Source organism: Lutra lutra, chromosome 6, assembly GCF_902655055.1.
Source record: "Lutra lutra chromosome 6, mLutLut1.2, whole genome shotgun sequence".
NCBI classification, from domain to species: domain Eukaryota; kingdom Metazoa; phylum Chordata; class Mammalia; order Carnivora; family Mustelidae; genus Lutra; species Lutra lutra.
In genome coordinates this window covers 79,190,032-79,204,317 of record NC_062283.1, presented here as the reverse complement: position 1 = coordinate 79,204,317, position 14,286 = coordinate 79,190,032, and positions in this window count along the sequence as shown.

Sequence of the window (14,286 nt, the reverse complement as noted above, 5' to 3'; positions counted from 1 at the left end):
GCTCACAGAATGAGACTGTCCAGAGGCTTCTGAGCAAAGAAGCCAATAAGTACTTATAGAGTACATTTTTAATAAATGGTAGTTTTACTAATTTTTTAAAAGGCAATGGAGAGTTTTGGGGGGCTATTCCAGTTGGGAGGATACCTGGCCAGCCATGTGGATGATGAGTACGGCTCCAATGACATCTGGCAGACGCAACAAGGAATGTCATGTAGAACACCACATGGAAGGCTAAGTGTACAACAGTGATCATAGGATAATAATAACCAAATTATGGATTTAAGGAATATTATGGGAAAAATTGACAATTAAATCACTGAATAAATGCGAAGGTTTGATGCAGTCTATGACTTGACAAAATGGATGGGATGTGGCAGTCTGCCAAGATAGGAAAAAAAAAAAGAAGACAAATTTCAAGAAAGAATAGGAGGAAGATGATGAGTTCATTTTGGGACATGGTAGTTTGACATGTTATAGGACACCCAAATCAAGAATGTTCATTTTTCTTGAACTCTCTATTACCTACTTGGATCTAGAGTGGACCAGAATTGGAGATTTAGATATTGGAATATTAACATTAAATTGTAGTTAAAATCCTGTAAATGAATGAGATATTCTCTATGGGGGAAAAAGGAGGAAAATTAAGAGTAGTTGATGTCATAGCAATCACATGAGGAAAGAATTTCAAGAAGAAAGATGATAAATAACATGAGTAGTAGAGAGGTCCTGTCAGGTTAGAGCTGAAACATGTCTCTTGTTTTTAGCAACTAGAAAGATGTTTGTAGGCTTGGATTTAATGGAGATGAAGAAGCACAGATACAGTGATTGAGACAGACTTGGGAAATAGGAAAGTGAAGGTAAGTACATATTGGTCTTTAGAACAACATGGTTCTAAGAAAAGGAAAAATAAGGCTATCACTAGAAGATAGAGACAAGATGGGAGATGCCAAAAGAAAAAAAGACATTAAAGGTACAGAAGAGAGGAAATACACTTGATTTAAGTGCGGTTCCCAAAGAAATGGACAGATGTGATTCAAATAACAGATGGAAGGATTGACATTCAAAATGCAGGACTACCGTTTGGCCAACACAGAAAGAGAAGGGATAAGTCTAGTTCTAACTATATTTACATTTGTTTGTGTTGTATGGGGAGATAGTAAGTGGAGATGTTCTTACATGATGGTCTCCATTTTCTTACTAAAGTAAAGTTCATTTGCTGAGTGTGGAGAAAATCAGACTGAATGTTTGAAAATATTATTGTGGGGAATGAGAGAAGTGGACCAAAAGTTACACTGTGTAGTGTTCATAGCTCAGTTGGTGGGGCAGACCTTCAATCTGTAGTGGTATCAGGCTTTGTGATTGTGGCATTTGTTTTCATTAGTGTTTGGCAGCCAAATATGAAACTGTAAAAGGAGTAACTGGTTGATCCAGGGCCAGAATTTTACTAAATAGATGCAGAAGAAGAGTAAAGGGCAACGACACGGATAGTAATGGCAAGAGAGTTTCTTTAGTAATAAATCTTAAGCTCTAGGTGGACCAACCTTGTTAGTGATCATTTAATGCCTACTCTTAGCAAGGAGAAATGTTGTGTGTTTTGTGTAATTGATTTCTTAATCCTCACATCAACTACATGACATGAGTATGACTACTGTCATTTATAAAGGAGAAAAATGAAGCTCAGCTGAATAATTGAATGAAATCAGAAGGAGGATGAGAAATTAAGATAAATTAAAGAACCAAGGATGACGGTCCTTAATGAGATTGAAGAATATCCTCTGTGAACCAACACGTTGCAGAAGTAGAAAATTTAGGACATTGTGGATAGACAGTGGCAATCCAGAAATTATAAATCCAAAGCTGGGGGAGTTTTGAATGTGGTGTGGTCCAGGGTGTCCATATAGAAGGATCTAGACAACGAGGTTGGAGTGCTGGAGATATTATAGGCACAGGTGAGACAGTCACCCGAGATGCAGTAGAAAGAGGGGTGAAAAGCTGAGCTGATGATTGCTCTGCTCAAGGCTTTGATAAACCATAGCCAGTTAGTACAGAGTCAGAAAATGGCAGTTGCTCTTAAGTGTAATGAAGGATTCTGCTTGATGTCCTGAGTTTCAATGAGAATTGAAGTTTAAAAACAACAACAAGAAATTTCATTTTTTTTTTTTAAAGATTTGTTTATTTATTTGACAGACAGAAATCACAAGTAGGCAGAGAGGCAGGCAGAGAGAGAGGAGGAAGCGGGCTCCTGGCTGAGCAGAGAGCCCGATGTGGGGCTCGAACTCAGGACCTGGGATCATGACCTGAGCCGAAGGCAGAGGCTTTAACCCACTGAGCCACCCAGGTGCCCAAGAAATTTCATTCTTTTTTTTTTTTCTTTTTTTTTTTTTTTAAAGATTTTATTTATTTATTTGACAGAGAGAAATCACAAGTAGGCAGAGAGGCAGGCAGAGAGAGAGGAGGAAGCAAGCTCCCTGCTGAGCAGAAAGCCTGATGTGGGGCTCGAACTCAGGACCTGGGATCATGACCTGAGCCGAAGGCAGCGGCTTAACCCACTGAGCCACCCAGGCGCCCCAGAAATTTCATTCTTCTGGTGCATGCACATCTCCATGCACTTGTCCTCCCCATCTCCAGTCACCCACCGAAATTTGTTCCTTTCCCTCTTTAATCTGTGTTGCTTCAAGTATGAATTTCCTCCACTCTTTCATCCCTCCCAACCCCATAAGTAGATGCCAACACATTACCAAACTCTTTGTCAGTTAGCCCTCCATCTCCTTGCTCTAGCTAAAGTTTGAATGATTCTTTCAAGAAGGAGGTGGACAGGAGAGGGGAGCTGGTGACTAATTAGGCAAACCCGAATCCTCTCCCCTCCTGTGAAAAATCCCACCTCATGTGCTGGGATTCCCTGGCCTCCCATTTCCCAGTAAAGCTCAGGGTTAAACTTGAGCAGGCAGTGGCCTGAGGATATAAGTAAATTGTTGCTTTTCAAGATTCCAAATTAACTGTGAAAGGGATGTTATCATGGGCCTATGAGAAAATGCCCAGACACTCAAATTAGCTTGTTCCCAGGACCTGAGCCCAAGGTGAAAAGAGCAGCCTTGAGGGACTGGCAAGCTGTCCACAGGACCTGGCCTCACGAGCTCCTTTAAGCTCCTTATCAGATATTCAGCTCCCATTCAGCTTGTGATCAAGTGAAACCTTCAGGGGCTTATATTTTTCCCCCCATGCCAATAGCCATTATTTCCCTAGTTCCTAAAACTTTAATGTGGATGGATGCTTTCTTTTCTTATTGATTCTATCATTTTGGTCCCAGTCTATCATTCTAGACTGTTTGGCTGTTTTCCATTTTTTAATTTTCTCATCCAAAGTATCAGCTATTTCTCCTAGTACTGTCTTGTATTTTTTTTTTAAGATTTTTTTTATTCATTTGAGACAAAGGCAGAGAGAAAGAGAGTTTGCCTAAGTTGGGGGTGGTGTGGAACAGAAGGACAAGCAGACTCACTGCCAACTGTGCCGAGCCCCACGGGGCTGGATGGCAGGACCTGGAGACCATGACCTGAGCCCAAGGCAGACACTTAACCATCTGAGCCACTGAGGTGCCCCATCACTGTTATTTTTTTCAAATTTAGGTAAGTGCGCTTTCCTTACCTTCATCTAAGCTACCAAGATGAAGTAACAGTGAAGAATAAAGGACAAAGACTTTGGTGCCCCTTTATAGAACTTGTGGGTGACATAGAAAATTTGATCACTGTTCCTTATGCAGTTGCTCAGCCAGATACAGAGACATCTCATTGTAGCTTCTTTTGTAAATCTTATTCGTAAAAATAGTCAGGGGCACCTGGATGGCTCAGTTGGTTAAGCCTCTGGTTTCAGCTCTGGTCATGATCCCAGGGTCCTGGGATGGAGCCCCCCATCGGGCTCTCTGCTCATCGGGGAGCCTATTTCCCTTCCTCTCTCTCTGCCTGCCTCTCTGCCTACTTGTGGTCTCTGTCTGTCAAATAAATAAATGAATCTTTAAAAAAAAGTATTCAGAGAAACTCTGTCAAATCCCTTATTAAATTCAAGATGAGGTCTATGAAATTTCCCTAATTTATTACTTTAAAAACTCTTAAAAAACAAAACAAAACACCTCCCAAACCAACCAACCAACCAAACAAATGAATAAACATGATAGGAAAAGTGCAATTTTGAAGGCAGAGCCTGATGTCTGAGACCTGTGGACATTCCAGGCGGCCTGTAGAGTCTCCTTTGACTATAAAGTCTGGCCTTGCAACTCTATCAAGATAGCTTAATACTAGCTTTAGAATTTTGTCAGATATAAACGTACAACTTTAGAACAGTCTTCAGAATCTACCTTCGTTTACTAGGGTAGGCCTGTTATGCAGGCAAAAAAAAAAAAAAGTTTTGAAATTAAGGGAATTTTAAAAAAAGAGCAGTTTTGAGATAGTGATAAAAAGTAATTCATTGCTTTAAAAATGTACAATAAATATGGGAAAATTGCTTGATTTTCTGATCCTTGTATACCTGATTTTATAATTTGGGATCTGACCTGAAAGCAAATACTTCTTTCTTTTTTATTTAGGAGGAACTGTGAAGATAGGAGATTTTTTACTGGTTATCTGAGCTTCTATTGGGCAGACAACTTCTATATTGATCATTGGATCTATACTATATGCATTACGTTAAGTTTCTGTTTGTAGACATTAAATAAGTTAACGGAGACAATTTAGCCCTATTTTTGCTGAATATGCTAAGCACGAGATGCTTCCTGTCAGCAACTAAACACATTAATAAAACATCTAATTTTTAATAGCAGAGCTGAATGTGTGCCAATGGGTAGAAGATGGAGTTATAGACTGTAACAAAACATAACTGGTTTCATTTAATAGGACTGCATATAGGGTGTGTCACTGCATGTGTTTGAAAACAGAAAAGCAAATATAAAAAGAAAAAGAAAAAAAAAGAAAAAAAATATGCTTAATATGAAGTAATAGTTCATAGACCTTAATCTTTCTTAGGAAATTTTTTTTTCTCCTAGGTCATCATAAATTGCCATAAACGGTTTTCCTTCTTGTCAACGATTTGTATGCATGATTCAAACACTGGCTTACAACTTGATTGAGGAGGAGAGAAGGCATCCTCAAATTGATATTAGTAATATTATTATACTTTATATTTTTATACTTTATATTAAATATGTATTTGATGTATTTTATTATGGTACTTTGTATTTTACATTTTTAAAAGGACTATTACACCCATTTTCATTTTATCTGTAATTTATTTCTAAAGTAACATACACAAAAGTGGAGATTCATTAAGTATCAGTATGTTCTGGGCAAAAAGTTGAGGAGGCAATATTGCCGAAAAGTTGAGAAGGTTAATCTAGGTGTTAAGGAGTGCAGTAATGTAGATTGATTTCAGACAGAAAGGCCAGTTATGGTGAATTCGCATTACTGAATTCATTTTAATAGAAAAGGAGACAGCGAAGTAAAGGAGAAGGTAAAAACAAATTATCTTGTTGGGAATTATGAAGTGATACAGGCATTTGAGAGAGAACTGGAAGATGTGTTGGGAGAAACAGGTTAGAATTGCAATTGTTTAAATCGATATGTGTCCACCATGCTTAATACGGTTTTTTTAGTTATACTTTTGAGTTTATTACCAGTTTACATGATTGTACGCCTGACAAGCTAGGAAATTCCTTTTTCTCCTTTGTGGGTTAACATGCTCTCGTTTAATTTCTTTCTTCATAAAGCAGATCCACGTCAATCACGCCTTGACTGTGGGCGGCTCTGGGCTCTGGGCGCCCCTCCCCTTGCACCTGCCAGAAGGGCGCGCTCCTCTGCTGTGTGCGGCATGTTCTGCCTGGGCAGCTCCCTCTCTCCCATTCTGTTCTCCGCGTGGGGGGTTGAACGCTGTCCTCACAGCTTTTTTGAAACAAGCTCTGAAAGAGGACCAGATTGGCAAACCGCGGGGAACACAGGGTTTTTAGATCGATTGATTTCGTTGTGACATTTGGTATAATCACTCATTTGAATTCCCAAGGCCTGCATTTGCATGTTATCACTTTCTCTCTTCTTTATTTCCATCCCAGTCTGTCTCTGTTTCCTTCCTACTTCCTTGTCTTCCACTCTCTGGTTAAATGTTGTCAGTTGTGTTCAGTCTCCTCTCCTTAACTGCATTCTCCCCAGGCCCTCTCACTCGTGTCCTCAGATTTATTTATTAGATGATTATTCTTCAGTTGGTATCCCCACAATGCATACATTTTAATCAAGAACAGAGCTATATTTCAGATTCCCTTGAGTTCATCTCCACGGAATGTCTCACACGTCTCAAAAAGAATAAAGCAACAAGCTATCCTCTTGTCAGCAGTGGAGTCTCTGGGTAGTGACCCTGTCCTCCTCAGACCCACCCAACATGGGATTCTCTTCAGTCACCTGCTTCCTCCTACTGGTCACGACGTTTTGTGGCTACTGCCTCCAGATGACATCTGTCCCCTCCTCTCCTTCGCCTCTTTCTCTGAGTTAATTCATGCTCTATTTATTTTGAAATTGAATAATATAATTTTATACCCAGTATACTTAAAAGTGCTGCTCATCTGAATCTTTTCCTTGTTCTTTAAAAAATTCCAGCCTTTCATTGCCACTCATCACTGTTTTCAAGATAAAGTGCCAAGTCTTGTGCATAGCATAGGAGACCATTTGACATCTGTGCCCAACCCACACACCTCCCAAATCTCTTGCCAGAGAACACAAAAGCTACTTAGAGTTCCTCAAACAGCGTATGCTCTTTCCACACCAGACTCTTCTCATGGCCTGTGATGCCACGAATCCTCTCCTACTTTGTTTCACTGGCGAAGAACTACTCATATTTGAGGAATTGGGCTATATAGTCTGTAATAATATTCATTTTATAAGAGGATACCAAGATTCAAAGAACTTAAATTATTTTTCTAAGGTTGTTGTGTATGGTGTATGGTGTTAGTTAGTTAGTTAGTTAGTGTAGTTAGTTAGTTAGTGTATGGTGGAAGGATTTATTTTTATTTTGGGGCGATCTGGTGGTACCGTGCCTTTATTTCTATATGTTCAGAATTTTCTGAAATAAACTTTTGTTTTTTAATGGTTCCCCCATCCAACCCCTGACTGCTGGACACATACTGGAATCATGGGGCAGACACAGAAGCAGGGAAATACCGACCATCATCTAGGAGGGAGAGGATGGTGAGGCAGGAAGGAACAACAAATGTCCCTACCTCCCTCTGGAGGGTGCTAGGACTGGGCTGTACTCCCCAGGTTTGGAAGATGGGAAGAATCCCTATTAGATTCCATCGGGTGTCCAAGCCCAAAAAGCCAAGCTAGGGCACATGGGTCGGTTCAGTGTTCAAATCCTGGCTCTGCACATGAAGCTGAGTGTAGTCTTGGGCTAGCTTCTCCAGCCACAATTTTGGGCCTCAGCTGTCTCCTCTGGAAAATGGGAGCACTTGGCGGGTTGCAGGGAGGGGAGAATACAGAGCTCATTGCATATAGCACAGCAAATGAGCCACACGCTTCTTATCACATCATTATCGGGATCACTTGGAGGGGACACATGCAAGGGGGTGCTACCTTGTTACCCCATTTTATAGAATGACATCCCTTCTTGTTTGGTCACTGTGAGGAACCAGGGAGGTGGCCCCCAGCAGACAGGCCCATATGGGAACAGTGAGGAAGGGGCTTCAGGCACCAAGCCTCAGGGATCCTACTTACCCTCCAGCAAGCTCATTGTGGCTCCAGTCCTTTGGTGGTCTTGCTCTAAGGGGCTGGCACATGAGCAACTTCTGTGGTCCCAGATGCCACAGGGCCCCTTCCTCCGCCAAGAGGCTGGAGTAGCCAGCTGGCTATGGGACGCTCCCAACCAACCTATTGGGGCCCCAGCAGAGAGCCAATGCTGACCTGCCTCCCCACCCATCTGTGGTGAGAGGACTTATGAGTCTTCCGGGGTGCCTGGGTGGCTCAGTTGGTTGACCATCTGCTTTTGGCTCAGGTCATGATCCCAGATCCCTGGGATGGAGCCCCATGTTGGGCTCAGCAGGAGCTGCTTCTCCCTCTCCTTCTGCCCCTCCCCCTGCTTGTTCTCTCTCTCAAATAAATAAATAAGTCTTCCTATCTCCAAAGCCTGGGCTCTTTTCACTACCTTTCATTCAATAAGGCAAACCCAGTGGTGCCTGGGTGGCTCAGTCGGTTGGTTAAGTGTTTGCCTTCAGCTTTGGTCATGATCCCAGAGTCCTGGGATCGAGTCCCACATTGCGTTCCTTGCTCAGCAGGGATCCTGCTTCTCCCCTGCCTGCTGTTCCCCCCTGCTTGTGCTTGCTCTCTGTCTTGCTCTTGCTCTCACTGTGTCAAATAAATAAATAAAATCTGTTTTTAAAAAGTAAGGCAACCCCAGATACATTTCCTAGTGTTCTCAGTGTTTCCATTTATTCAACTTGTTACAACTTGTAGCCTCGGTAAATTTGGCCTACCTCCAACCTTTGCAAAACTGTACCTGATAAAAGACAGAATAGAATTTAGAAAAACCTTTAACAACTGGAATCTGGGTTAATCAGAAAAAGAAAGAAAAAAATACATAATGAAACGCTTGTTCTTTTCTTTTCCTTTTTTAAAAAGATTTTATTTATTTATTTGACAGACAGAGATCACAAGTAGTCAGAGAGGCAGGCAGAGAGAGAGGAGGAAGCAGGCTCCCTGCTGAGCAGAGAGCCTGATGGGGGTTCTATCCCAGGACCCTGAGATCATGACCTGAGCTGAAGGCAGAGGCTTAACCAACTGAGCCACCCAGGCACCCCCGCCTGTTAATTTTCAAAAGATAAAATTTTAAAAGGAAAAGTTCCCCATTTTGCTGGTATATTGTAGGTCATATGTAAGAAATACAATGAGGGGCGCCTGGGTGGCTCAGTGGGTTAAGCCTCTGCCTTCGGCTCAGGTCATGATCCCAGGGTCCTGGGATCGAGCCCCGCATCGGGCTCTCTGCTCTGCAGGGGGCCTGCTTCCTCCTCTCTCTCTGCCTGCCTCTCTGCCTACTTGTGATCTCTCTCTGTCAAATAAATAAATTAAAAAAATCTAAAAAAAAAAAAAAAGAAATACAATGAATATGTGTCATCTGGAGCAGACTGTTGGCCAATGGTATTGTATCTCGGACCATGTCTCATCATTTTCCTCTGCCAAACACTACTGCTTATGGAAAGAGAAATAAGCACACTTTTTAAAACTGCTTATATGAGATTAAATATTCTTACATACTTACTTGACTAAATGAGGAATATTTATTGTCCCACTAGTTATTACCAGGTTTGTTTCATTTGTTAAAAATCACTATGTATAAGCTGGGAACAAGAAATAATGGAGTATTAAGTTTGGAATAATTTAGCTGATTATTATTATTATTTGCTATAAATCAGGCATAAAGACTTTTTAGGAGGCATTACAATTAACTCACAAATGACATAAGTTTCTAATGCTTTTTTTTTTTTAAGATTTTATTTATTTGAGAGAGAGAGCAAACGAGGACAGGCAGAGGGAAGAGGCAGAGGGAAATGGAGAAGCAGGCTCCCTGCTCAGCAGGGACACGGAGGCTTGATCCCAGGACTCCGGGATCATGACCTGAGGCGAAGGCAGACGCTTAACCGATTGAGCCACGCAGGTGCCCTGTTAATGCTTTTGTTTCTTTGGCATTGGTCATGCAACACTTACTCTGTCACCTACAAACATTTTATCAGAGCATTACAGAAAATAAGCAAAGTGACTCTTAGGCAAGTACCTATCTAAAAATCCTTAAATTTATTAGGAGAAATTCAAGCATTCCATGTAATTATTTTACACAGGAAGAGAGCCTGATCGGTTGCTGTAAAGTCTCCGTAAACAATTGAATGGGATCACCACATCAAGTTGGATTTATATTAGAAGCACATGAAACATGGTCTTTTTCCTTGTCATTGGAATGAATATCAATTAAACTTAATCATTACAATAATATTCTTTTACAATAGAAGTGTTTCATTTGTCTACTCTATTACATGGGAGGTTTTCCAATGCAAAAAGATGGTAGTTTTCTTGTTTACCAGTACCAATAATAATTAGGGCTAAAAGTGAACCATTTTCATATTAAATGTACTGGCTTGGTAACTGAGTACTTATCATCTTAGTTTCAAATAGAAAAAAAAAAAGAATTAAAATATTGTGAAGATTAGCCCAACTTGTGAAAAGATGTTATGGACAGAAAGTATTACATTTTTGGGGATTTCAAATTGAAATCAGTACGTCCTTGGTTTGTGTTTGGTTAATAACAGAAAGCATCTCTTAAAGAAAAAAATGAAATCTATACTTTATTACTAGAATGAAGAAAAATTAGCATTCTGTCTCATTCTACCCCATCCAAAGCTTGGGGTCCAGATGTCATTTTGTTATTTATTTTGCAATGTTTATTGTGATAGTCCAAGACCTTTATGTTTTCGAGAGACACAGACAGCTTCTTGAAGCAAAAACAATTTTTTCTCTTTGGGTGTGGGTGAAGCTACATAACACTAGAAAGAATGTGTGTGTCTGGGTTTCTCTAGTGTGTTCTCTATGATTCCTTTTATTTCCTTTCATTATGAGGACTCTTTTTCCTTTACTCTTACAGGGTTTTACATGACTTACCCTGTGAGAGAGAGTTGAGTTCCTGGAGCTATTACCCTACACACGAATGAAGGGAACACAAGGAGGAATGGGTGGCTGGGCCTCTCATATGTTTGCTTACAAACTGGCCTCCTGTTAAAGGTGAAAGGATATTTTCCCAAGGCTCCCAGGATACCGAGAAGTTAGTTGAGTTTTGATAGAATCACCGGTGTATCTTAAACCAGGCTGAGTACTGGCTGTTGGGCAAGGGGAGAGCGGGGCATTAGGTGTTTGTCAAGGTCTTGGAGCCCCCCCACCGAAAGATTCTGTTATCCTTTTCCTTTATGTGTTGCAAAATAAAACAATATTAAACTGTAACACCAGTATGAGAAAGTTCAACAAAGTTCTCATTTTTCCCATTGTGACTAATTCAATACCACTTTGGTAATATTGAATAGTATTTTTTTTTTCAAAAATTGTTTTGTAATAGAAAAACAGCAATGCCCCCCACCCACCTCCAAATTGTTTTCCTTACCTCTGCTTTGTGGAGTCCCTTAGAGCGTGCTTAGTCTTCCTGTTGGGAAATCCAGCACTGAGTCTGTGGTAGTCCAGGCTGGGGACCTTGCAAAACAGAAGCTGTGAAAGTGGTATCTAGTGAAGGCTGGGCAAGCACTGAGGGCAGTTTTGGATTAGGGCTGTTGTGGCATCTTTAGAACCATAAGTGTAGCACTTTGCTGTGAGATTGAAGCCTCTCTTGCAAATTGAAACCTTTAAGTGGGGATTCCTGGGTGGCTCAGTTGGTTAAGCATCTGCCTTTGGCTCAGTCCCTGATTCCAGGGTCCTGGGATCCAGCCCTGCTGTGGGAAGCCCTGCTCAGTGAGGGACCTGCTTCTCCTTCTCCCTCTGCTCTATCCCCCTCCTCATGCTCTCTCTCTCTCAAATAAATAAATAAAATCTTAAAAAAAAAACCCACATAGGGGATTCCACTTTTAATTATTTTCTTCTCCTTTAGTATTATTTTTCTTTCTACATTTTAAGAAGTGATTTGGGAATGAATTTGTTTTCTGAAGCGTTCTTCTCAATTCACTTTTAACTTTGTGATTGAGTTTTGTATAGTTTTGCTGGCTAGTTCCATGGTTCAGTCATGATTGCCTTTACAGATAAAGATGTTTTTCTTCAAACTGATAGTTAAATCACTTTATTTCTGCAAAGTTAGACTTCTGTAATTTCACATTTTCTCATTATTTCTGACCTCAAAACTAATAAAGTTACATAATTACAAAGGCAGTACTATTGTTTTCCCATAATTTGTACAGACTGGAAAACATTAATATTTACTATGGATGCAAGAGTTGGCAAAGTGATTATTACAAAACAACACAAGGCCTTTAACCTCTCTACCTAGAAAGCTCATAGAGGATTTTAGGAAAGTGTTTGTGGAGTGTATACATATGAAAATACTAAGTCTAATTGGGTAGCTCTGTTGCTATTTAGCTATACAAGAAAGATGGCAGAATCTGTACTTTGATTATTTATTTATTTAGATGATAGCTCCCTAATGGATGGTGCTATGGTCTAGATGCGTCCCCTCAAAATTTGAAATGTTTCAAAATTTGAAATGTTGAAATCCTAATGGCCATTGAGGTATATTAGGAAATGGGGCCTTTGGGAGGTGCATAAATCACGAGGTTGGAGCCCTCACGAATGGGACCAGTGCCTTTATAAAAGAGGCTCCAGAAAGGTCCCCAGCTCCTTGCACCATGCAAGGACGCAGAGAGGTCCCATCTGTGAGCCAGAAAGTGAGCCCTCATGAGATACCAGCTCTGCCAGCACCTTGATCTTGGACTTCCAGACCCCATAAATGCTATCTACAAATTAGCCATCCTCTGGTATTTTGTTGTAGGAGACTAAACAGACTAAGATAGGGAGGAAATACCTCTCCTGACTGGTTTTATATTCATTTCCCAAAGTGATTTAGTCCCCAAAACATTAAACTGAAACAAATAATGCTCTTCTATAGTAATTTCTCTTTAAGTTTATTAATTTTTCATTATTCTTTGTCAGTCTGGTCTTTACTTATGATCTAATTGACTGGTTGCTTTGGAGAGTGGAAGAGTAGAAGCAAAGGTAGAGGTACTGGGCCAGAACTGCAAATTGCTGTGGATTGCAAGGCTACCTATGACCAAACAATCTATTTTCATGATTGCAGAAAGGACAATTTTCATAATAAATTTGGAAATCTGGAGACCTAGAACAGCACTTTCTAATGATCTCTCTTTTCTGTAAATAATACTGTTCTAAATTTGATTGGATCATATGGATATACAAATTAAGCTCTATTCTCTTGGCCCTTTCCTAAGTTGCATATTAAGCTATGCTTTAAATATTCCACAATCAACAAGTGGAATCTTGGTTTACTCCAATACTTCATTTTTCCCTCTCCCATTCTAAAAACTCCACCATTTAAAGGGGTGCTAGCATGGCAACCAAGAAAGCTAGAATTCATGTGCATGAAAATAACTCCCTTTCCTAAGTGGATTCTGCTTGTCTATGTCTTTTCTGGAATCATAAATTATTATCACTGCTGGTTTGGATAAAACTAAAGTCTATTTTCCTGTAGTATTTGGTGTGAGTGATAACCATTTTTATCTACTATGGGAGAAAGATCAGTAGGAACAAACTCAGTGAACTCTTTCTAAAAAGTTACCATACAAGGAAATGTCCTTGGATGTTAAATACCAAGGGCTTTTATTTTTTCGTTTGTTTTCTTAGTTTCCTTTTGTTTCATTTTTTAAAATTATTTTTATTAACATATAATGTATTATTTGTCCCAGGTACACAGGTCTGTGAATCATTAGGCTTACTCACGTACTCATCATCATAGCACATACCCTCCCCAATGTCCATATGTTTCGGGTTTTTTTTTCTAAACTACTACTTTAAGAAGTGTAAATAATATTGTTTCCTTAGTTTGATATTAAGAGTAGAGGAATTTACTAAATTATTTCCCTTCCAACTTATTCTTAGATTAATTTTTAAATCATTAGGTATTATTTTTTCTTCTCAAACTAGTCAACCAAAAAACATAAATAAGCAAAGTACAGGGCCAAAGCAGGGAGAGAGGCCAAAGGCTAGGTTGACATTGCCATCAGGGAAAACCCAGCCCCCACCCACCCTAAAGGCTAGGAGCATGCCCCCCCCCACCTTTGGCAGAGCATTCTAGGGGAGAGGCAGTGAATGGTCATCACAGAGTAGTTAAAAGGATAAAAGTAAGGGCCCCCATTCTTCTCAGGATCAGAAATTTTTCTCTTCTTCTTCTTTCCCCCCCTCCCCCAAATCTTGAGACTGTCATGGCCAGATGGTTGACTGGGCTGTTACAGAGCTTCCTCTCTCTTGGGAGCTTGGGACCACCAAGGGTATGCATGATCTGGGCAGAGAGAGCATGTGTAGTAGCATCAACTGATTCAAAAATGTCCCTGGTATAGATTCAAAATTTAGTAGTAGCTTATGGTATTATGTCTGGGCACGACAAAATTTACAAAGTGAAGTGGTGTCTCCTGCCTTATTTTTGATGTAGCTCCAATGACAGCAGCCAAAGAAAATTATGCCAGAAGGAAAGGCTGCATGCTGCTTTCTTATATGTGGTCACCTCAAGCAT